At 41.5% G+C, this 22,424-nt stretch overlaps 1 pseudogene; it reads right to left on the bottom strand.

The window, feature by feature from the left end:
• Nucleotides 1-233: 233 nt before the first annotated feature.
• Nucleotides 234-1,993, bottom strand: LOC139567564 (GTP-binding protein Rhes pseudogene; annotated as a pseudogene).
• Between the last annotated feature and the right edge of the window lie 20,431 nt (nt 1,994-22,424).

Consider the following 22,424-nt stretch of genomic DNA (forward strand, 5'->3'; position numbering starts at 1 on the left):
GATACCTGAACCAGACTACAGGTAGTAGATGGTGTCCACGTCATGATGCACCTGCACGTCTATTGGGGCCATGGTGATAGATAGACCGTTGCTATTTGATTGACGTGTGCGATGTCTGATGTGTGTGACATCCGTTTCACTCCAGTTTGTGTCTGCGTTTTGCATTCTCAATAGAGAATGCAAATGTGTCTCTCATATTCATAATGCAGTTAGTTATTACAGGAGATCATAGCTTTTTTAAAATTTGTGTACTATTTATTTAGCTTTATGGGGTAAACATTCCATTGTAAAATGAACACTGGTAAAGCGGTTTCATGTATAAATCATGAATAAAAAAAACATAAGAATATAAAAACATGTTTAAAATAAAAATTGCATGTAGTAGACATTTGCATGTCACCACTTTTTACACACATTAATCAAGTCATGCTTAATAGCAAATCAATAAACTTGAATACAAGCGAGTCTTTTGTAAACAATAATGCTGTGCTACACGTGAATTTCCAACTGAATAGATGGTGTTTTACATCAAACCATTAACTTTGCACAAACCCCAGCATATAAATATTTCCTTTGAGTCAATAAATACTCTTCTTGTATGGTTGCAATAGTCAAATGTCTTATTACAAGTGAATGTCAAACACACGTTGCAAAATTAGCATCAATTGAATACAAAAGCTATACATTGATCTAAACGGAAACAGCAGAAGCCTGTTAACCAAATAAGCAGCATCACATTACATTAAGTAAACAACTGAGCAGTTGAACATCTTTGTCACCTTTTCACCCTTATCTCCCCACCTTACAATGTTTACATTAGTTGGACCAAGTCCTCTTTCATAACCATTCATTGTCGCCCATTCTCTTCCCATTTCAACCACATCGCTTGGACAAGGGAAGCAGACGTGGAATCAAGAGTGTTTGGGAGTTCAGTTCTGTTTCAGCACACTGGCAGTCCCTCACCTCAACCTTTTCAGCCCATACATAGTAAAGTTTCCCTCTCCCTCTTGTCCAGCAGCACTTTAACAGGTGTACTAGCCCACGCCCTTTCCCTCTCTTTCTCCTTCAACCTGCCCTATTAGGAGATGATGCAGGAGTTGGTCTTGTTCATGGGCGGCCGGGAGGCCTTGGGGTCTCCTTTGGGGAAGGTCTCCCTGCGGCGCCTCAGAGCAGGGCTCAGCCGGCAGGGCAGGTTGGTCTGCTGCAGCAGCTCCCTGAACACCTCCATCACGTTGTTGTTCTCCTTGGCCGACGTCTCCACGTAGCTGTTGTTCCAGTCCAGCTCCACTGTTGACAGTACGTCGTCAGCTGCCACCTGCCGGTCGCTTCCCGCTCGGTCTGCCTTGTTACCCACCACCACGATCGGGGTGTACTTGTCCTCCTTGACCTCCAGGATCTCGTCGCGGAGGCTCTTGACGGCCTCCAGCGACTCTGCGTCGTCGACCGCGTAGACCAGGGCGAAGGCGTCGCTGTTCTGGATGGAGAGCTTGCGCATGGCAGGGAAGGAGTAGCTGCCGCTGGTGTCCAGGATCTCCACGGTGACCTTAGAGCCACCGATGTCGTACTCCTTGCTGTGCATCTCCTCCACGGTGCGCCGGTGCTTGGGCTCGAAGGTGTCCTGGAGGAAGCGGCGGATCAGGGCCGTCTTGCCCACGCCGGCCGCCCCCAGGAACACCAACCTCACCTGCGTCTTCTCCTTCACCTCTAGAGACATGATACTGCTTTTTGTTTGGATGACGATATGCTTCTAAAAGTGTCTTTAAACTGGCCGCTCAGTCACTGACAGTCTCTGTCAGTAGACAGGTAGAATAGTAGAACGTAAGACCAGTCAAACTCTTCTGTATTCTGGTGAAGTTGCTGTCGGTAGAAACAGCTGCGCAATTGCACACTGAGTGTAGATTGTCAGAGATTTCTGTACAAAGATTCTAGCATAAGGTCTCTGATAGTGCTCAAAGTTCTCTTGTAGTAGGTAGGTGCTTGTCTGCCTCTGTGGTTTTCCACGCTCCCTTTTATGTGTGTTTTTGGTCGCAGGGATTCCATGCCCTCTTCTGGCAGGAGCCAATCAGTTCACGGCTGTCTATTGAGGCATAAGATATGAGTGGCCAATCACTGGTCTGCATGCAAATGGGAGTACTAGACAGATTGGAGAGGGGAAAACTAAGTGATATCTGAAAGTGTATAACGAGCTACTGGTAGGAGCAGAAGTCTGATTATCATTCAACGCCGACTCACGTAACATTAGCTCACAGATGAAAGAGCAGCCTGATCATCTTGATATCCTATTTTGTGTTTATATGCACAATAAAAACGACCTATATTTTAGAAATATAGTAAATCCACCTTGAGTAGTGATTACAGTATGGACTTCAATGCAATAGAATGTGTTTGAGAGTGATTACAACAACGAAAGATTCCATCAAGGAGACTATTGCTTGCTGCTTGCTCTGTATTTCCTCATGGTTAAAGTCTCTCAGTCCACATCTAAATTTATTGATAATACATTTTGAATCAAATGATGACGTCCCACTTTATGACTCATGCTTGTCATTTTCTTCTACATGAACAACTCTTTGCCAGTGCAAGGACAGCCTGTCTGGTTTGCTATGGTCCTCCTGGTTAAATAAACCGTTCACCTCACATGGCCGTCATGGTAATGTCTATAGGTCACGCTAATAATGTATGACATAGATGATTAGCGTGACGTAAATATACCCTTTGGCAGTGTTGGTCTGATTATTTAAGAAGCCAAATAGTGAGCTGAATATTATATCAGATGAATTTAATCACAACACGCTGAATATTATATCAGATTAACTTAATCACAACACGCTGAATATTATATCAGATTAACTTAATCACAACACTGAATATTATATCAGATTAACTTAATCACAACACTGAATATTATATCAGATTAACTTAATCACAAAACGCTGAATATTATATCAGATGAATTTAATTACAACACGCTGAATATTATATCAGATGAATTTAATTACAACACGCTGAATATTATATCAGATGAATTTAATCACAACACGCTGAATATTATATCAGATGAATTTAATCACAACACGCTGAATATTATATCAGATGAATTTAATCACAACACGCTGAATATTATATCAGATGAATTTAATCACAACACGCTGAATATTATATCAGATGAATTTAATCACAACACTGAATATTATATCAGATGAATTTAATTACAACACGCTGAATATTATATCAGATGAATTTAATTACAACACGCTGAATATTATATCAGATGAACTTAATCACAACACGCTGAATATTATATCAGATGAATTTAATTACAACACGCTGAATATTATATCAGATTAACTTAATCACAACACGCTGAATATTATATCAGATGAATTTAATTACAACACGCTGAATATTATATCAGATGAACTTAATCACAACACGCTGAATATTATATCAGATTAACTTAATTACAACACGCTGAATATTATATCAGATTAACTTAATCACAACACTCTGAATATTATATCAGATTAACTTAATTACAACACGCTGAATATTATATCAGATTAACTTAATCACAACACGCTGAATATTATATCAGATGAATTTAATTACTACACGCTGAATATTATATCAGATTAACTTAATCACAACACGCTGAATATTATATCAGATTAATTTAATTACAACACGCTGAATATTATATCAGATGAACTTAATTACAACACGCTGAATATTATATCAGATTAACTTAATCACAACACTCTGAATATTATATCAGATTAACTTAATTACAACACGCTGAATATTATATCAGATGAATTTAATTACAACACGCTGAATATTATATCAGATTAACTTAATCACAACACTCTGAATATTATATCAGATTAACTTAATTACAACACGCTGAATATTATATCAGATTAACTTAATCACAACACGCTGAATATTATATCAGATGAATTTAATTACTACACGCTGAATATTATATCAGATTAACTTAATCACAACACGCTGAATATTATATCAGATTAATTTAATTACAACACGCTGAATATTATATCAGATTAACTTAATCACAACACGCTGAATATTATATCAGATGAATTTAATTACAACACGCTGAATATTATATCAGATTAACTTAATCACAACACGCTGAATATTATATCAGATGAATTTAATTACAACACGCTGAATATTATATCAGATGAATTTAATTACAACACGCTGAATATTATATCAGATGAACTTAATCACAACACGCTGAATATTATATCAGATTAACTTAATCACAACACCTATTCATGTATTTTTTATGGACAGTGAGTGTAAATGACATGTACAGGTGTGTGTTCACAGGAACTAATTCCGGTTGACCTTTCCACACCAGGTGTCTGTGTTGCTGATGAGTGAAACAACTCTATGGCCATTAGGTCCGCTCTGATGACATTTGACAACATTTCAAAAGCCCTCAATGCATTCTGAGGGAGATGCCACCACTGTGTTATTACCAGGAGGGAACTGTACCTGATGAGAGGCTCCATCGTTGGCAACAAAAGTGGTGTTTTGTGTTCCGCGAGTAGTGCAGCCAGGTAGACATTGGAGTAGGTGGTTATTGTTATTCAGCTGTAACACGCTGACTCAATGAAATGATTTATTAGTGGCACCTCTTTAAGAAATCCTGCAAAATCCAATATCGTCCTCATAATCTTATTTCACTGAGAAAAAGAAAGGTGTTGTTTGTTGAACATCTGGTTTTCGACTCGTGTAATGCTTCCACAAATTAAACGTGTCTTGAGGCACATTTGGCCTTTTTGCCTGAATCTTTAATACATTCTCTTTCCTCAGCGTCCAATTAGGTGTAGGCTAAAGCATTTCATAGCCTTTGAGTGATATGTACTGAATCACGTCGCTCCTGTGTGAGAGCCAGATGCTTTAAAGAAGGGAGCCAATTTCCTTCTTAAATTTCCCCTAGGATCTGCAGCGTTTGACGGACTGTGACTGTCCCTGTCCCTGCCTCGTCAGGCTAGTGACAGCGTGGAACCATCGTGAGCTCCACGGAGGGACTCCCTCCCCACCACGGTGTGTACCCGATCTCAGTTATCTTCTCTGGACCACTGGCTGTGTGATAGGCAGCAGAGCAGCCTGGGAAATATCATCTATACAATCTATGTTCCAAGACTGCCATGCACTGGTATACTGCAAGGCTGTATGCACTGGTATACTGCAAGGCTGTATCCACTCACGACTCTGGAATTTTAATCAGTGTTCTAGCGTTCTTATTCATTCACGATGTTCTGTCCACTCTGACATGACCTGAGACATTAGTGGGCTTATTGGGGAGCATGTCAAGTGTCCAGAACAACCAATTCTCAGTAAATAGGCCTATCTTCCACTGCGTTTATTAGTGGACCACCTCCTTCCCATGTGACGTGGGCCTAATGGGGGGAATCCTCGTAGTGCTGTAGATTGTATATTATAGTACAGTCTGTCCAAAAGCTGCCAATGTCCCATCACCAGGCAAGACACTGGTTCTCCCTGTCCTGCTGTTAATCTCAGGGAACGTTCTATCCCTGTGCTCCTCTCCATCACAGATGAGTCCTCTGATTGTGCCTCAGCCCTCATCCACCTCAAACCATTTGGACTTTCGTGACCGGACCCACAGGTGTAAGGACCGACGCCGGAGTAGAGAAGCAGGTACAGGGAGTCAAACATTTAATCAGGAACAGACATGAAACAAGACAGGAACAGTGTCAGCTCACGGGTATACAAGGACATAAGACAATCAATGCTGAAGCGGGGAACAGAGCGGGGGAACAGACAGATATAGTGGAGGTAATGACAGAGGTGATTGAGTGCAGGTGAGTCCAATAATCGCTGATGCGCGTGACGGGGGAATGCAGGTATGCGTAATGTTGGGGAGCCTGGCACCCTCGAGCTCCAGGGGGGAAGAGCGGGAGCAGGCATGACAACAGGTGTCTTTGTGCTGTCATGGCGGCAGTGATGGAGATGTTTGGGCGAAGGGGGGGCGATCATGTGCACTCATGCAGTCCACTTCTTCTCTAATTGCCCGTGTCCTTCTTCTCCTTGACTATTTAATGTTCCCAATACAAATCCCCTCCACCATTGTGGGTAACCCCCGCATAGGAGAGCCCAATTAGGGTGCACGTGCACCCAGGTGTGCCAAGCTCTATCGCTCCTTCAGCTCGAACATTACATGTGCGAGTGCCGGACAGACATCCATTTACTACGGTAATTACACAAGCATTAATTTACAATCATTTTCAAGATCACAGCAACATTCATTTGCAATCACCTAAAACCTTCGACAGACTTTCTAATAATTTTTAATCACCAGAGGCATTACTTGGACATTAATTAACAATCATTATAATCTGGGTAGTTTGACTCCTGGATGCTGATTGGCTGAAAGCTGTGGTAAATCACACAATATACCACGGGTATGATGCAAAATTACTTGTTTACTGTTCTAATTTCATTGGTAAACAGTTTATAATAGCACTAAAGCACCTCGAGGGTTTGTGGTATATGGCCAAGTGCTGTATCCAGGCACTCCGCATTGCGCCATGTTAACAAACAGCCCTAAGCCGTGGTATATTGGCCATATACCACACCCCCTCGGGCCTTATTGCTTAGCTAGAAACATCACCAAAAAAAAACATTTAAATTCCCTTCAATCATTACAGGAACATGCATTACAAAAACCCTTCATTTTCCAATCATTTACATTTACATTTACATTTAAGTCATTTAGCAGACGCTCTTATCCAGAGCGACTTACAAATTACAAGAACATGCATTTCAATGTAATTGGTTAATACTTTGTGGGCAAATTTTGGGCTGTCCTTGTCTATCTGAAACAGTATAATTGAAACTGATCCTAGCACCCGGCTTGGTTGATACAGGGAAATACTAGCATGCTATTATTAAAGTGCTGACTATCAGCATCAGAAATAGACAGGCGCTTGGCTCAAAGCCCTTGTGTACTGTGGACGTGTTCAGTGCCATGATTCCCTAAGACCCTGTCTATGTCTGTAGCCCTGAGAGGAACACAACCACAGGAGGTTGGTGGCACCTTAATTGGGGAGGACGGGCTCGTGATAACGGCTAGAGCGGAATAAGTGGAATGGTATCAGATACATCCCGGTTTCCATGTGTTTGATGCCATTCCATTCGCTCCATTCCAGCCATTATTATGAGCCGTCCTCCCCTCAGCAGCCTCCACTGAACACAACATAACCCTGCAAGAAGACGGTGGAGATGACAACAGTGATATTTGGCCGAAAATATATAGACCTGTATTATATTGTGTATGTGAGGCACTGAATTAGCCTGCACCCGTTAAAGATTGAATCCGCATTTGGGGAAACAGCGCCATGTTCACGCCATCGTTTTTGTTATTATTTTTGTTGATGAAATGCAGAACATGGGATGAGCGTGGTAATTATTATTTTTTTTAATTTATTTTTACATATTCTGCTGTTCTTTCGCACATGCAATGATGTTTGAGGGGGAAAAAGTGTTGGTTGTTTGCAGTAACTTATTTGTCGTTGTAATATATCAAACGGATGTGGTGGTTCCACCAATGAAGGATTCCCTCCTTTAAAAAAATTGTACATTCTCTTGACTGCGCAATCTTCCCGATGTTTCTGATCAGGAAATAACTCTAATTCTCAATGAAAAAGGATTTTGTAATCAAAGATCCAGGCATGCATGGAGTGGAACATGATCAGATAGACAGCATCATCTTCCAGTGAACATCTTTCCAGTTTTTCAACTCATCAGTCACGCATCTGCTATGATGGGTTTGACAATTCTACCTAGATTGGTGGAAGAATCCATTCTCTATGGGCTTCATTTTAGGTTTAGTGCTTTGGACTGATTCCAAATTGTTATTATATTGTATTCACTTGTACTCGCCGTGGTTTCCACTCTTCCCTCATCGTAGTATAGTGGCAACTGTTGATATGGAAATGTCATTAAACCAATGTTTTGGTCTTTTGTGTCACATGTGCTGTTGTTGCCCAAAGTCCTGTCATTTACACCATATGACTTCCCTAAGTACAGTCTTAGTTTTCCCCCTCCTCGTATGTTAGAATTCCAGAAAGCAGCACCAAATGCACAACTACCTGAGAAAACAAACACTATCATTTGATCCGGTAATCCAACTCTAGCCAGGCCCATATCTTCTCAACATTATGGCATTCTTATCATGGCTCATCGGATGTTTGCAAGGATGGGTAGTACAGTAAGTCATAGGGGTTCACCTATCTATCCTACTGTACCTAATGTTGCCTTCCGCCATAAACACTGTAGGTCTCTTTTGGCTCGTTCCACACCAACACGCCAGTGTTGATGGCATTCTTTCCCTTTGTTATCCTCTGCAGCTTCTTGACCTTGGCTGACTCAAGACAGAGAAACAAGGGCATTTTCTAAATCTTATCCATGTCCTGCGGGGTTGGTTTGGGTTGATCCACTTCTCCTTTCTTTGGGCTTCAACACGAGTGTCATTCGTGTTTGATTTGTGATATGGGTTGACTGTCCCTGTCCTCTTCCAAGATGCTCTCTAAAACGGATTAGGTTTTGTCTGGAAGGCTGCCGGACCCAGGTCCCCTCTACTTTCTCTGTTCCATATTTAGGCTTGTCGAAATAGCATTGTGCTAAAATAGTCTCTCCTGAGCCCACATCCTTTCGTATTTGCGTTTGGTCCAATGGATGTCTTAGGGTCAAACAACTCCCACGCTCCTCTCCTTGCTGTGGATTTATTTGACCAATGTTTCGGCTAAAGAGCCTTTATCAGCGTGTGGCGAATAGGTCTTATTGGTGTAAAACAATGACAGACTCCTGGCATTGACACACTGTCGGGTCTTTCATGGGCCCATGTTGTAAATAGACTAGTTAACCAGAGGTTATGTCAGCACAACATTTCCCCTCTCCTAACACAACCAAGGCAGGTGAGAAGCCGTGCTGAAGTGCTGTTTAATGCACAGGCTTATTTGGCCAATACCCCCTGCGAGGTGACAGAGAGAAATGCATGGAGGGCAGTGCAGGCCAAGGCAGCTGTAATAGAAAGCAGCGAGGGAGACACTGTTGTGCATACTCAACAAGCAACCAGCAGCGGCGCATGGGTAAAATCACTGGGGAAGCCAACAGTAACTGACAGTTACATGACCTACAGCATGGTCAAGCAAGTTAATGTTTCCGACATTTTTGGACCACTAAACAACTATTGATTTAGAACCACGGAGAGTTACCGCTAGTCGCAAGGATAACAGGAGCTGCCTCCACTATTCCAGCACCATTTCAACTTCAACAACATCATCAAATCACCTGTGCTTAGTCTAATACAGTGAAAACGAAAAGATACCAAAAACAATTTAGTCCAATCAACGTATGCTAAATATGATGTGGCTGTCCATGATTCTGTGTGTGTGTGTGTGTGTGTGTGTGTGTGTGTGTGTGTGTGTGTGTGTGTGTGTGTGTGTGTGTGTGTGTGTGTGTGTGTGTGTGTGTGTGTGTGTGTGTGTGTGTGTGTGTGTGTGTGTGTGTGTGTGTGTGTGTGTGTGTGTGTGTGTGTGTGTGTGTGTGCGTGTGTGCGTTCGTGCAAGTAGAAAAACATGTTGACTCATCCTACTTGTAGAAAAACGGCAATGCCATCCTCCTCTCTTTCATGTTGACGAAACGGTCTGTCACTCTGTCATACAGTACACACTTTTATTTTTTGTTGTCCTAGGCTACCTGGCTAAAATGCTTGCTTGGTAGCCCAACTTCCATACATGGGCAACGTTAGCTAGTTAACATTAGCCTTCTACATCTAGCTACATATTGAACTTCCATCCTCTCAGGCCAGGGCCACAACAATGTATGAATTAATAGTTGGATCAGAATCGCCATTATAGTCATTGGCCAGTACAGAGAATTAAGTAAAACCACATGTCCAAATCCCTATCTCCATTCATGGCTAATTTAGGAAAGGACTAATTTCCCACCGGAGGACAACAACACAATGAGATGCAACAATTCAAGTTTTTCTGTCAATGACGTATGCTCTCAATGGGATTTGATAGGAGTGACGCCAACATCTTACCACTGCTACACCTGGTGGAGCCTTGTCTGGCAGCGAAACAGCTCTTTCAGCCTCATTTACTGCTTAAAAAAAAAATGGGTCGTTCTTACAGTATTCTCCCTCCGCACCAAGTCAGAACCGTAGGCAAAATAAAGGGGCATATGAACAGACAATGAAAGTTGTTACAATATTTGATTATGATATTTCTCTAAAACAGGCTATAGGCTACATGTGCACCACCAAGTCAGAACAGTAGGCTAAGTTATGAGGGGAAAAGGGCCCAATTTTTAGGGTGAGGCACATGGGCTACTAACAGCTTACTACACAACATACACTTAGTATTACTTTCTTAGCTACAGTATACATATCTCCCTGGCATATCACATCACTTATGCAGCAGCATGCAAGACATTTCTGGACTCACCTTGTGGTGCTGTTCTCACTTGAACAGGAAGGTGGCGCGGCGGTCCTTCGTTGGCAAATGTTGTCATCAAAGCCTGGCATTCTCTGGATTTGTGGTGCTTTCAAGACAACTGGGAACTCTGAAAAAAAGTAGTTTGAATCATGATGTCAGTCATCTTCAGGTCGGAGCTCTAGAAAGAGGCCCGAGTTCCCGACTTGGAACTCTGAGTTGGATGACCGTTCAAAACGTATTTTCCCAGTTGGGCAATTTCGTTTTCAGAGTTCCAAGTTGTCTTGAACTCAATGAAGTCTGATATTTCCCCGTTCCGAGTTTCCAATTGTTTTGAATGTGGCAGAAGTCATGCTGGATTGACAGCATGGCCAATGCTGAATGTTTATCCTTTTAAGCTTGGAAAAGATACCCTTAAACCCAGACTTGGACCACACACCCACCACTGAATAGCAGGCTAGTGATTGCTTTGCAATGCTTGCAGTTAGCCACTGATTCCTTCCAAACCACTCACTGCTGAAATTGTGATTTCTAACTTGTTGTGTAATGTGTATGTCCAATGGCCAATGTGCACCGATACGTTTTATCTATAATTTCTCTTCATAATTTCTCTTCATATGACAAGGGTTGAAAAGAAGATAGTTGATTTTGATTCATTAGGTAGACTTCTAGCTTGCTAGCTAATATTTTGAAAGTATGATGTTGACTTGATCAGTCCAATCAAAGCTATGGTAGATATAACGTGATTTGACGTAATTTTATCTGTGGCCAATAACCTTGAGCCTTCTAATTTACTCCCAATGTAACTCTATGGTAGCACCCAAGGGGCTTGAATTTTTGAGCTCTCCCCGTATATTTTGCGGTGACGTAGTGTCCCCATGAGTGACAGAACACTGAGCCAATCACGGCGCAACTAGAGAACACTGTCGCAACTGGAAGCACAAGCATTTCGCTACACTCGCAATAACATCAGATGACCAATAAAATGTGATTTGATTTGACATTACCAACCTTTACGCTCCGTATTTTCCGCTGGCTTCCCTACTACCACAGACAGCACTGAGCTAGGCTGAAATACCCGCATTTTGGAGGTGCCTTACTCAAGAAAGCAAAAAAGAGACCATGTTTGTATGCGGCACTATTATATATTTTTTTACATTGTTTGCAAACTGATATGTGACAAGTATTTATGCCAAAATGACATGAAAAACATGAAAAAAATATTATATATATATTTGTACTTTTTTATTTGTCGCTACCCCACCTGCCCTGAATGACGGGTTGCCCACTGCATGAGATGTCTTTATCAGGGCTGATTTTACACAGCACCTTTCAAACACTTTTGATTTAATTGAATAAAATCAATTGACGAAAAGCTTTCAAAAGAGGGTCAATGTGCTGTTTTTTAGACCAATTTGAATCATGATTTGTCAAAACGTGCACAATTTCTCTGTCCTACACATCGGAGTGCTGCTGCAGACACTTACATGTCTTGACCAATCAGATTCACAGAAATTGCAGGTCTCACAGGCTGGGCACAAAGTACAGTGCATTACGCTCAAGACGCGCTTTCCACTTTCCTCCTTTATTTATGTGTGAGAACACATCACTTTACTCCCGACAGACACAAGCAAAAACTCTTCCAAAAACTCTTTGCATGGAAACAAGACAATTTTTTCAGTCTGATCAAGTGTAGGCTACTAACAACAGCAGCTGCGTAGTCTAGCCTACTATGCGCACTGTCCCTCTGGCAAGGGTATACAAAGCCGTAATGTTGTGTATTTATAGCCCATTTGTTTGTGAGAAAATATGAATGGGATCAAATTTGGTTTATATTCAGACTTGGGCTGACTAGACTAACTAGACTTTTTCAAACCCAAATTATTAACTGGATTGAATCAATAAACACAATAGCTGACGTAGACTGTGAATAAATGTTTTATTGTGAAATCGTGTTGCTTTGTTTTCTGTGTCTGTGTATAGGAGACCCCCTTCTTTTAAAATATAATTAATATGAACAAGTACAAGGTTGCTGCAGTTTCACGGGGTTTTCATCCTCCCCAAGGCCAGGAGTTTTTCCAGGAGTTTACATTTTTTTTATGTGACCTGTGACCTACAAAAACTCTGGTCCCATCATAGCTCATATTAAACCTTTTTACAACAGATTAATCACGTCATACCGTATACGGCCTGGAGTTTTACCTGGTTAGGTTACCAGATCAGGAAAAACTACAACAGGGCTGCAGCGGCACCATCACTATTTAAACATGCTCCTATTATGTGGGCTGAGTCTCAGGCTTTTTTCTCTATACTCGAGTTCAGTGGGTTGAGTCACTGACGTGATCGTCTGTGGAAGAAGCTTGGACCTACTTTTTTGATATTTTCAGTGGTATTGTGAACAAACATGCCTCCATAAAGAATATGAGAATAAAAACAGGTTCAGCCCCTGGTTCGACTGTGATCTTGCAGAGTCACTCCACCTCAAGAATTGCATTTGGCGAAGGGCTCCGCACACGCATACTCAGGCTGACTGGCTCTCGTTCAGGCAAATGAGAAATAAGTGCACTCAGGCTATCCGGAAGGCCAAAGTTAGTTACTTTAAGGAGCGGTTCTCTCTCTGTGGGTCTAACCCCAAAGAAGTTCTGGAAAATGGTGAAAGACCTGGAGACCTTCCTCCTTACAGCTGCCCATGTCCCTTAATGTGGATAATGTGGTTGTTACTGACAAGGAGCGTATGGCTGAGCTCTTTAATCATCACTTAACTTCTAGTTCCTCCCTATCCCGGATCCGGGAGCACCCCCCACAGTAAAAAAGCTGACTAGCATAGCCTAGCATAGCGTCACAAGTAAATACTAGCATCTAAATATCATTAAATACCAAGTCCAAGACACCAGATGAAAGATACAGATCTTGTGAATCCAGCCATCATTTCTGATTTTTAAAATGTTTTACAGGGAAGACACAATATGTAAATCTATTAGCTAACCACGATAGCAAAAGACACAACCTTTTTTTCTCCACCATTTTTTTCCTGCATGGGCAGCTATCACAATTTCGACTAAATAAAGATATATATAGCCACTAACCAAGAAACAACTTCATAAGATGACAGTCTGATAACATATTTATGGTATAGCATATGTTTTTTTTTAGAAAAATGTGCATATTTCAGGTATAAATCACAGTTCTACATTGCAGCTGCAATCTGACATAGCGTTGGAAGCAGCTGGAATAATTACAGAGACCGACGTCAATTACCAAAATACTCATCCTAAAACATTTCTGAAAAATACACAGCATACAGCAAATGAAAGACCAACATCTTGTGAATCCAGCCATCATTTCTGATTTTTAAAATGTTTTACAGGGAAGACACAATATGTAAATCTATTAGCTAACCACGTTAGCAAAAGACACCACTTATTTTACTCCACCAGTTTTTTACTCCATCAGTAGCTATCACTAATTCGACTAAATAAAGATATATAGAGCCACTAACCAAGAAACAACTTCATAAGATGACAGTCTGATAACATATTTATGGTATAGCATATGTTTTTTTAGAAAAATGTGCATTTTTCAGGTATAAATCATAGTTTACCATTGCAGCCACTATCACAAAACTCACCAAAGCGACTAGAATAACTACAGAGAGCAACGTGTATTACCTAATTAATCATCATAAAACATTTCTTAAAAATACACAGCGTACAGCAATTGAAATACACAGATCTTGTGAATCCAGACAATATTTCAGATTTTCTAAGTGTTTTACAGCGAAAACACAATATATCGTTATATTAGCATACCACATGAGCTAACATCACCCCAGCATTGATTCAAGGCAAAAAGCGCGATAACGTTATCACCACCAAAATATATGAATTTTTTCACTAACCTTCTCAGAATTCTTCAGATGACAGTCCTGTAACATCATATTACACAATGCATATAGAGTTTGTTCGAAAATGTGCATATTTAGCATCACAAATCGTGGTTATGCAATGTAATCTGTCAAAACATGGCATGCATTCTGGCCGTTGCCATCTTGGAAAGGCACCTAAGTTTACGATTATTTATCGATTAGATTGACCAAAAAAATACAGGTTGGACAGCTAATGAAAGATGCATTAGTTATTAATGCAACCGCTGAGTTAGATTTTTAAAATTAACGTTACTAGACATACAGTGTGCGTTACAGCCAGACTAGTGCCGCAACAATGGCCGACAAATGCGTTTACATTTTTCCACATAAATACGGAATAAAATCATAAATAGCTCTTACTTTTGGACGAGCTTCCATCAGTATCTTGGGCAAGGTGTCCTTTGTCCAAAAGAATCGTTGCTTTGTTGTAAAACGTCCTCTTCAACTTCGGAACTAGCAGCTAACAATAGCTACGTGGCACACACATGTCCAAATCCTCAAAGCGCAATACTACGAAAATTCCGAAAATAGCAATATACTCGCATAAACTGATATAAATCGGTTTAAAATAACTTCGTTATGATGTTTCTAACACCTATATCGAATTAAATCACAGACGGATATATCTTAGCCCGATAACGAGAGCTTTTGAGCATGCCATTCTGATGTCCTCTCTTGCGCCTTGACGAGCGTCCAAAAGAACGTACATGTCACTCCATGGCGTTTTATAAACTCTGAGAAATACGTAGAGACTCCATTCCACTTCTCATTGGTTACTGACATCCAGGGGAAGGCGGGTGCAGTTCATTTCGATCCATAGGGCACACACAGAGCTTTAAACTGATCTGAGAACAGAGACTATTTTTCTGACCTTCGCATGTCCTGTCATGATCTTCGCTGTAGAAAGAGTTCTGGTTCACCCACAGACATAATTCAAACGGTTTTAGAAACTAGAGATTGTTTTCTATCCAATAGTAATAATAATATGCATATTGTACGAGCAAGAATTGAGTATGAGGCAGTTTAATTTGGAGACGATATTTTCCAAAGTGGAAACAGCACCCCCTGTATTGAGAAAAGGTATTAATTAAGTCAGGATTCCTATTTGACTCAGCCATGCCTCCTTGTCTGTTCAACATTTCCTCATCTCCCACCCCTTCTAATGTGACTATCCCCGATGCTTCTCCCTCTTTTTCCCCTGCCCCGCTACAAAGTTTCTCCCTGCAGGCAGTCACTGAGTCCGAGGTGCTAGAGGAGCTCCTGAAACTTGACCCAAAAAATCCATCTGGGTCAGATGGTTTAGACCCTTTCTTCTTTAAGGTTGCTGCCCCTATCATCACCAAGCCTATCTCCAACCTTTTTAACCGGTCTCTCCTTTCTGGGGAGGTTCCCATTGCTTGGAAGGCAGCCACGGTTCGTCCTTTATTTAAAGGGGAGATCAAGCTGATCCTAACTGTTATAGGCCTATTTCTATTTTGCCCTGTTTATCAAAAGCGTTGGAAAAACTTGTCAATAATCAACTGACTGGCTTTCTTGATGTCTATAGTATTCTCTCTGGTATGCAACCTGGTTTCCGCCCAGGTTATGGATGTGTCACTGCAACCTTAAAGGTCCTCAATGATGTCACCGTTGCCCTTGATTCTAAGCAATGTTGTGCTGCACTGTTGCCTTATGGCAAGGTGCTCCATCATGCTGGAAAAGGCATTGTTCGTCACCAAACTGTTCCTGGATGGTTGGGAGAAGTTGCTCTCGGAGGATGTGTTGGTACCATTCTTTATTCATGTCTGTGTTCTTAGGCAAAATTGTGAGTGAGCCCACTCCCTTGGCTGAGAAGCAACCCCACACATGAATGGTCTCAGGATGCTTTACTGTTGGCATGACACAGGACTGATGGGAGCGCTCACCTTGTCTTCTCCGGACAAGCTTTTTTCCGGATGCCCCAAACAATCGGAAAGGGGATTCATCAGAGAAAATGACTTTACCCCAGTCCTCAGCAGTCCAATCCCTGTACCTTTTGCAGAATATCAGTCTGTCACTGATGTTTTTCCTGGAGAGAAGTGGCTTCTTTGCTGCCCTTCTTGACACCAGGCCATCCTCCAAAAGTCTTCGCCTCACTGTGCGTGCAGATGCGCTCACACCTGCCTGCTGCCATTCCTGAGCAAGTTCTGTACTGGTGGTGACCCGATCCCGCAGCTGAATCAACTTTAGGAGAAGGTCCTGGCGCTTGCTGGACTTTCTTGGGCGCACTGAAGCCTTCTTCACAACAATTGAACCGCTCTCCTTGAAGTTCTTGACAATCCGGTAAATGGTTGATTTAGGTGCAATCTTACTGGCAGCAGTATCCTTGCCTGTGAAGCCCTTTTTGTGCAAAGCAATGATGACGGCACGTGTTTCCTTGCAGGTAACCATGGTTGACAGAGGAAGAACAATGATTCCAAGCACCACCCTCCTTTTGAAGCTTCCAGTCTGTTATTTAAACTCATTCAGCATGACAGAGTGATCTCCAGCCTTCTCCTCGTCAACACTCACACCTGTGTTAACGAGCGAACCACTGACATGATGTCAGCTGGTCCTTTTGTGGCAGGGCTGAAATGCAGTGGAAATGTTTTTTGGGGATTCAGTTAATTTGCATGGCAAAGAGGGACTTTGCAATTAATTGCAAATCATCTGATCACTCTTCATAACATTCTGGAGTATATGCAAATTGCCATCATACAAACTGAGGCAGCAGACTTTGTGAAAATTAATATTTGTGTCATTCTCAAAACATTTGGCCACGACTGTACTCTTATAGTCTCCACCCGGCACAGCCAGAAGAGGACTGGCCACCCCTCAGAGCCTGGTTCCTCTCTAGGTTTCTTCGTAGGTTCCTGCCTTTCTAGGGAGTTTTTCCTGGCCACCATGATCAAATCAAATTGTATTTGTCACATGTGCTGAATACAACAGGTGTAGACCTTAGAGTGAAATGCTTACTTACAAGCCAATGATTCTAGATTATTCTTTTTTTGGGGGGGGGGGGATTCTGTATAAGCACTTTGTGCCATCTACTGATGTAAAAAGGGCTTTATAAATACATTCGATTGTGTGAATTGCTGTGCTAACAGGAAATAAGCAGCAAGCAAAACAACACTCTCTACACCCTGACAGATAATCTTCATGACTCATGCTGGTGTTGGAGGGAATTCAAATGAAGATCTGATCAATTAATGTATGCTGTTTACAATCGATTTAGCTCTGGAACGGAGACAGTCTAAGATATTTACAGACATAAGACTCTCAGAGGCAAAGGCACTCTGAGCCTGTGGGGCGTGGACATTGGGCACACACACTACTACACCACAGACAGGACAGGAGTGTTCGTGTGTGTGTCTGAACGCCTTTAGTTTGTCTGCATGTGAGTGTCGGTGGTGATGCGTGCTATGCATGTGACTCCTGTTTTTTTCTGTTTGTGTGTTTGAGTCAGTGTTGGTGTATGCATGTGCCTATTTCTATATGCGTTTCTGTGTGTGTGTGTGTGTGTGTGTGTGTGTGTGTGTGTGTGTGTGTGTGTGTGTGTGTGTGTGTGTGTGTGTGTGTGTGTGTGTGTGTGTGTGTGTGTGTGTGTGTGTGTGTGTGTGTGTGTGTGTGTGTGTGTGTGTGTGCGTGTGTGCGTGTATGCGTGCGTGTGACTCTACAGCAGTAGTCAGATGGCCTGGCTGCCAGTCTGCGTTGGACCTAATGGTATGTGACAGGGACAGATCCGTTATGCCACATACTGTGTTATTGGGCCCGTCACATCTCTGCCAAGGGCACGCATGACGAGCTGCCATGTGAGATTAGCTTGGAAACAGCCAGAACATTCCGGAAACAAGAGGTTTATCCTCCTCACTACTGTTCAGCCTCGGCCCAAATTCTCCCGATGCACAGGTACTGTGTTTAGTCACAGCGTCTTTATCACCGAGCGAGGATGAGCGACCTCAATTTGTTGTTTCAGATGAAATCAGTCTAATGAAAACGTTGTTGGGCTCTCCTCTCCAGGCAAGCAGATGCCATAGACACACTCTTTAATGTTAACCGGCTATGACCGCAGACGTTCAGCCAGTGCTTAGCTGAAATAAACGGAATTATTTGTTTGTCCATAATTACACAGTCCCCCCGCTTGCTATGATAAGTATCACAGTATGTGGCGGTGTGTGTTATTGTACACCAGGAAAGGATTTGTTTAAAAAGCAGCAGGACATCCATGTAAGGGCCATTATGCAGTGAAATCATCTATATGCAAGCAGTAGGAGAGCCCACTTACAGCATGGCCATAAGAGCCCTCTTGTAGGTGTGAGTGTAGTAAGTCATCTCTGTGTAGGTGATATTGTGCAATTCACCCCACATTGCTGACCCACATATTCCACCTAGTCCAATAACAAAAAGAACACCATTGCTGTTCAGCCTTACCTTTACAAAATATGTTTATACTCAAACCCAGATACGCAACCGCAACAACTCAATTCCTTGAAAATGCTGCTCCATTTCTGCAGCCCGTGCCCTCTGACTCAGATAGCAGAATCTTGGGCAGATCTCAACCACTGTTACAGTAACCCAGCTTAAATAAACATCATTTTTCAGAGTCAAACCCAGACACAAGACCCCAACGATCAATTCCTCGGCAGAAGTCCTTCTCTTCTTCTGCCGTGTCCCCTGATTCAGGTAACAGAACTTGTTCCATTCTCCACCAGTGTTTCAGTGACCTAAATAAGATCCCAATTAACAACAAGAACAGGTAGGCTCTGACCCAGAAACGCACATCTAATGTGTTTGTCACCCAACCCTTATCAGGCTCACTGTGCAGCATTATAATTACATTTTCCCTATTAAGTGGGCTTGACAGATGGGTCACCTTCACCGCAGTTCACTTTGTGGTGGAACTAAACCGTTATCATTCTAGTGTGTGTGGAATTGTTAGAAATTGGTGCACTGCTATTTAACTTTGTCATTACTGCAAACAACTGCATCTAGGGCATTCTACTGTATAGTGTGGGCACACTGTGCATTGATACGTCAGATATGGTCAGTGTTGCTGTTCTGTTATATTATGGGTCAGTTAGACAAGGTGTGGTCAGACTTTTCATATACAGTGCCTTCAGAAAATATTCACACCCCTTGACTTTTTCCACATTTTGTTGTGTTACAAGGTGGGATTAAAATGTATTTAATCGTTCTTTTTTTGGTCAAATATCTACACAAAATAGTCTAATGTCATATTCGCATATATTAAAAAAAATGTAACACTAATATACAGTTTCTTAGTTACTTAAGTATTCAACCCCCTGAATCAATACATGTTGGAATCACCTTTGGCGGTGATTACAGCTGTGAATATTTCTGGGTAAGTCTTTAAGAGCTTTGCACACCTGGATTGTACGATATTTGCACATTATTATTTTTACAATTCTTCAAGCTCTGTCAAGTTTGTTGTTGATCATTGCTAGACAACCATTTTCAAGTCTTGCCATAGATTTTCAAGCCAATTTAAGTCAAAACTGTAACTAGTCCACTCAGGAACATTCAATGTTGTCTTGGTAAGCAACTCCAGTGTATATTTGGCCTTGTGTTTTAGGTTATTATCCTAAAAGGTGAATATGTCTCCCAGTGTCTGGTAGAAAGCAGACAACCAGGGGCCTCATTTATAAAACTGTTCTTAGATTTATACTTGAACTTAAGTAAGATTATTTCCGACGGTGTGCTTACGTTCGATTCATAAAAGATACTAAGCATAAAAAACCTTTCTTACGCAGGTTTTAAAAAGCCCATTTCATCTATAAATCTCAAATTAACTTTAAACTGACGGCACCTGCCCTTCAGCAGTCCGATGGTGCGCTCCACAACCGACCTTGTTCTGCTGTTAGGGGACCGGCAAAGGGGGTGAAAGCCACGTTTTCAGTGGATAACCCCGGTCACCTAATAGGATAAAACCGTTGTGTTACATTCTTTTGCATGGTTAATAGGCTATTATACACTTTTTTTTAAAGAACTCACAGAGAAGCTTCTAGACGCAGGCCTACTCTGCTGTGGCATAGAATGAATGAGTGGTGCGTAGACCCTGGCCACTTGGAGCATACATTGAGTAGTCGCATACGGGCATCGCAGCTGATCTGAACATTCAATGAATGGAAATGATTCCTGTTAACATATACATGTTCATCTACAGACGGTGCGCGTAAGGCAATATGCGTGCAGTCAACTGCACCTATGACCCCTGGGAAATTAAATGAGCGGACAAACTCGGCTTTGACACGCGTCTGTTCGTCGGCTGTAAATGGGAAACTAATGTATCTCGTGGACAATACATGTAGAATCGCCTCGAGCATTTGTGGCAGGATGCGGCTGAATGATGGCTGTGATATACCCGACCTGTCACTCATTTCCCTCTGGAATGTCCCAGTAGTGAGGAATCCCAGAGTGGACAGTACTTGGACAGATACGGGTAAGGCATGATTACAGCGTGTCTTCCTTTCCAGATTAGGGGCTAAATCCACGTACAAATCTAACAGAACATTTATTGGGAGACGATAGCGATTTATAAGCCATGGATCATGTGCAAAAAAAGTACTTCCGGTCTCTGAAAACTCTCCCTTCTAAAAGCACGGTTTTCATTGTCTTCCAATAATGCAAGAACAGCCATGGTTACTTTTTTCTAATTTGACATACTATTTATAGAACATCCATCCTGTTTTTAATTCAAAACACCTATCATCTGGCAAATAATTCCTCCCACCTTTAATGGATAATTCCTAACAAATTGTTCATAAAGTTAAAGGAAAGTTCACTACAGGCTTGGACGTATATGCGTCCCAATCGGCAATACTCCTACATAACCAGCAGGAAAATCACTTATGTCAAGTCTAGACTTTGCGTAGAGATAAGATAATTTCCACGTCAAAGTAAGGTTTTATAAATAACTACTTATACGTGGTTTTCTGTGTAAGTCATACTTCAGATCAAAATGGATCGTAAATCCGTTTTATAAATGAGGCCCCTGGTTTGCCTCTTGGATTTTGCATGTGCTTAGCTCTATTCTGTTTATTTTTATCCTAAAAAACTCTCTAGTCCTTGCCTATGACAGGCATACCCATAAAATGATGTAGCCAGCACCATGCTTGAAGATATGAAGAGTGGTACTCAGTGATAACATAACGCTTAGAGTTAATTCTTTGCAGTTTTATTTTAGTGCCTTACTGAAAACAGGATGCGTGTTTTGGAATATTTTTTTCTGTCCAGGCTATTGTGGAGTAACTACAATGTTGTTGATTCATCCTCAGTTTCTCCGATCACAGCCATTAAACTCTGTAACTGTTTTAACTTCAACATTGGCCTCATGGTGAAATCCCTGAGTGTTTTATTCCTCTCCAGTTTCGGAAGGACGCCTGTGTCTTTGTAGCGACTGGGTGTAGTGATACACCATCCAAAGTGTAATTAATAACTTCACCATGTTCAAAGGAACATTCAGTGCCTGCTTTTTTTTTTACCCATCTACCAACAGGGGCCCTTCTTTGCGAGGCATTGGAAAACCTCCCTGGTCTTTGTGGTTGAACCTGTGTTTGAAACTCACTGCTCGACTGAGGGACCTTACAGATAATTGTATGTGTGGGGTACAGAGATGAGGTAGTCATTCAAAAAGCATTTTAAACACTATTATTGCACACGGAGTGCGTCCATGCAACTTATTATGTAACTTGTTAAGCACATTAACTTATTTAGGCTTGCCATAACAAAGGGGTTGAATACTTATTGACTCAAGACATTGCAGACTTTCATTTGTAAAAAATTCGAAAAACATAATTACATTTTGACATTATGGGGTATTGTGTGTAGCCAGTGACATAAAATCAAATGCTAATACATTTTAAATTCCGTCTGTAACACAACAAAATGTGGAAAAAGTCAAGGGGTCTCAATACTTTCTGAAGGTACATTAAGCCTGTCACAAAGCCACATCAGTGTCCATAACCTGCATATTTTTTGTATTT

The sequence above is a fragment of the Salvelinus alpinus genome, chromosome 2, assembly GCF_045679555.1.
Source record: "Salvelinus alpinus chromosome 2, SLU_Salpinus.1, whole genome shotgun sequence".
NCBI lineage: Eukaryota > Metazoa > Chordata > Actinopteri > Salmoniformes > Salmonidae > Salvelinus > Salvelinus alpinus.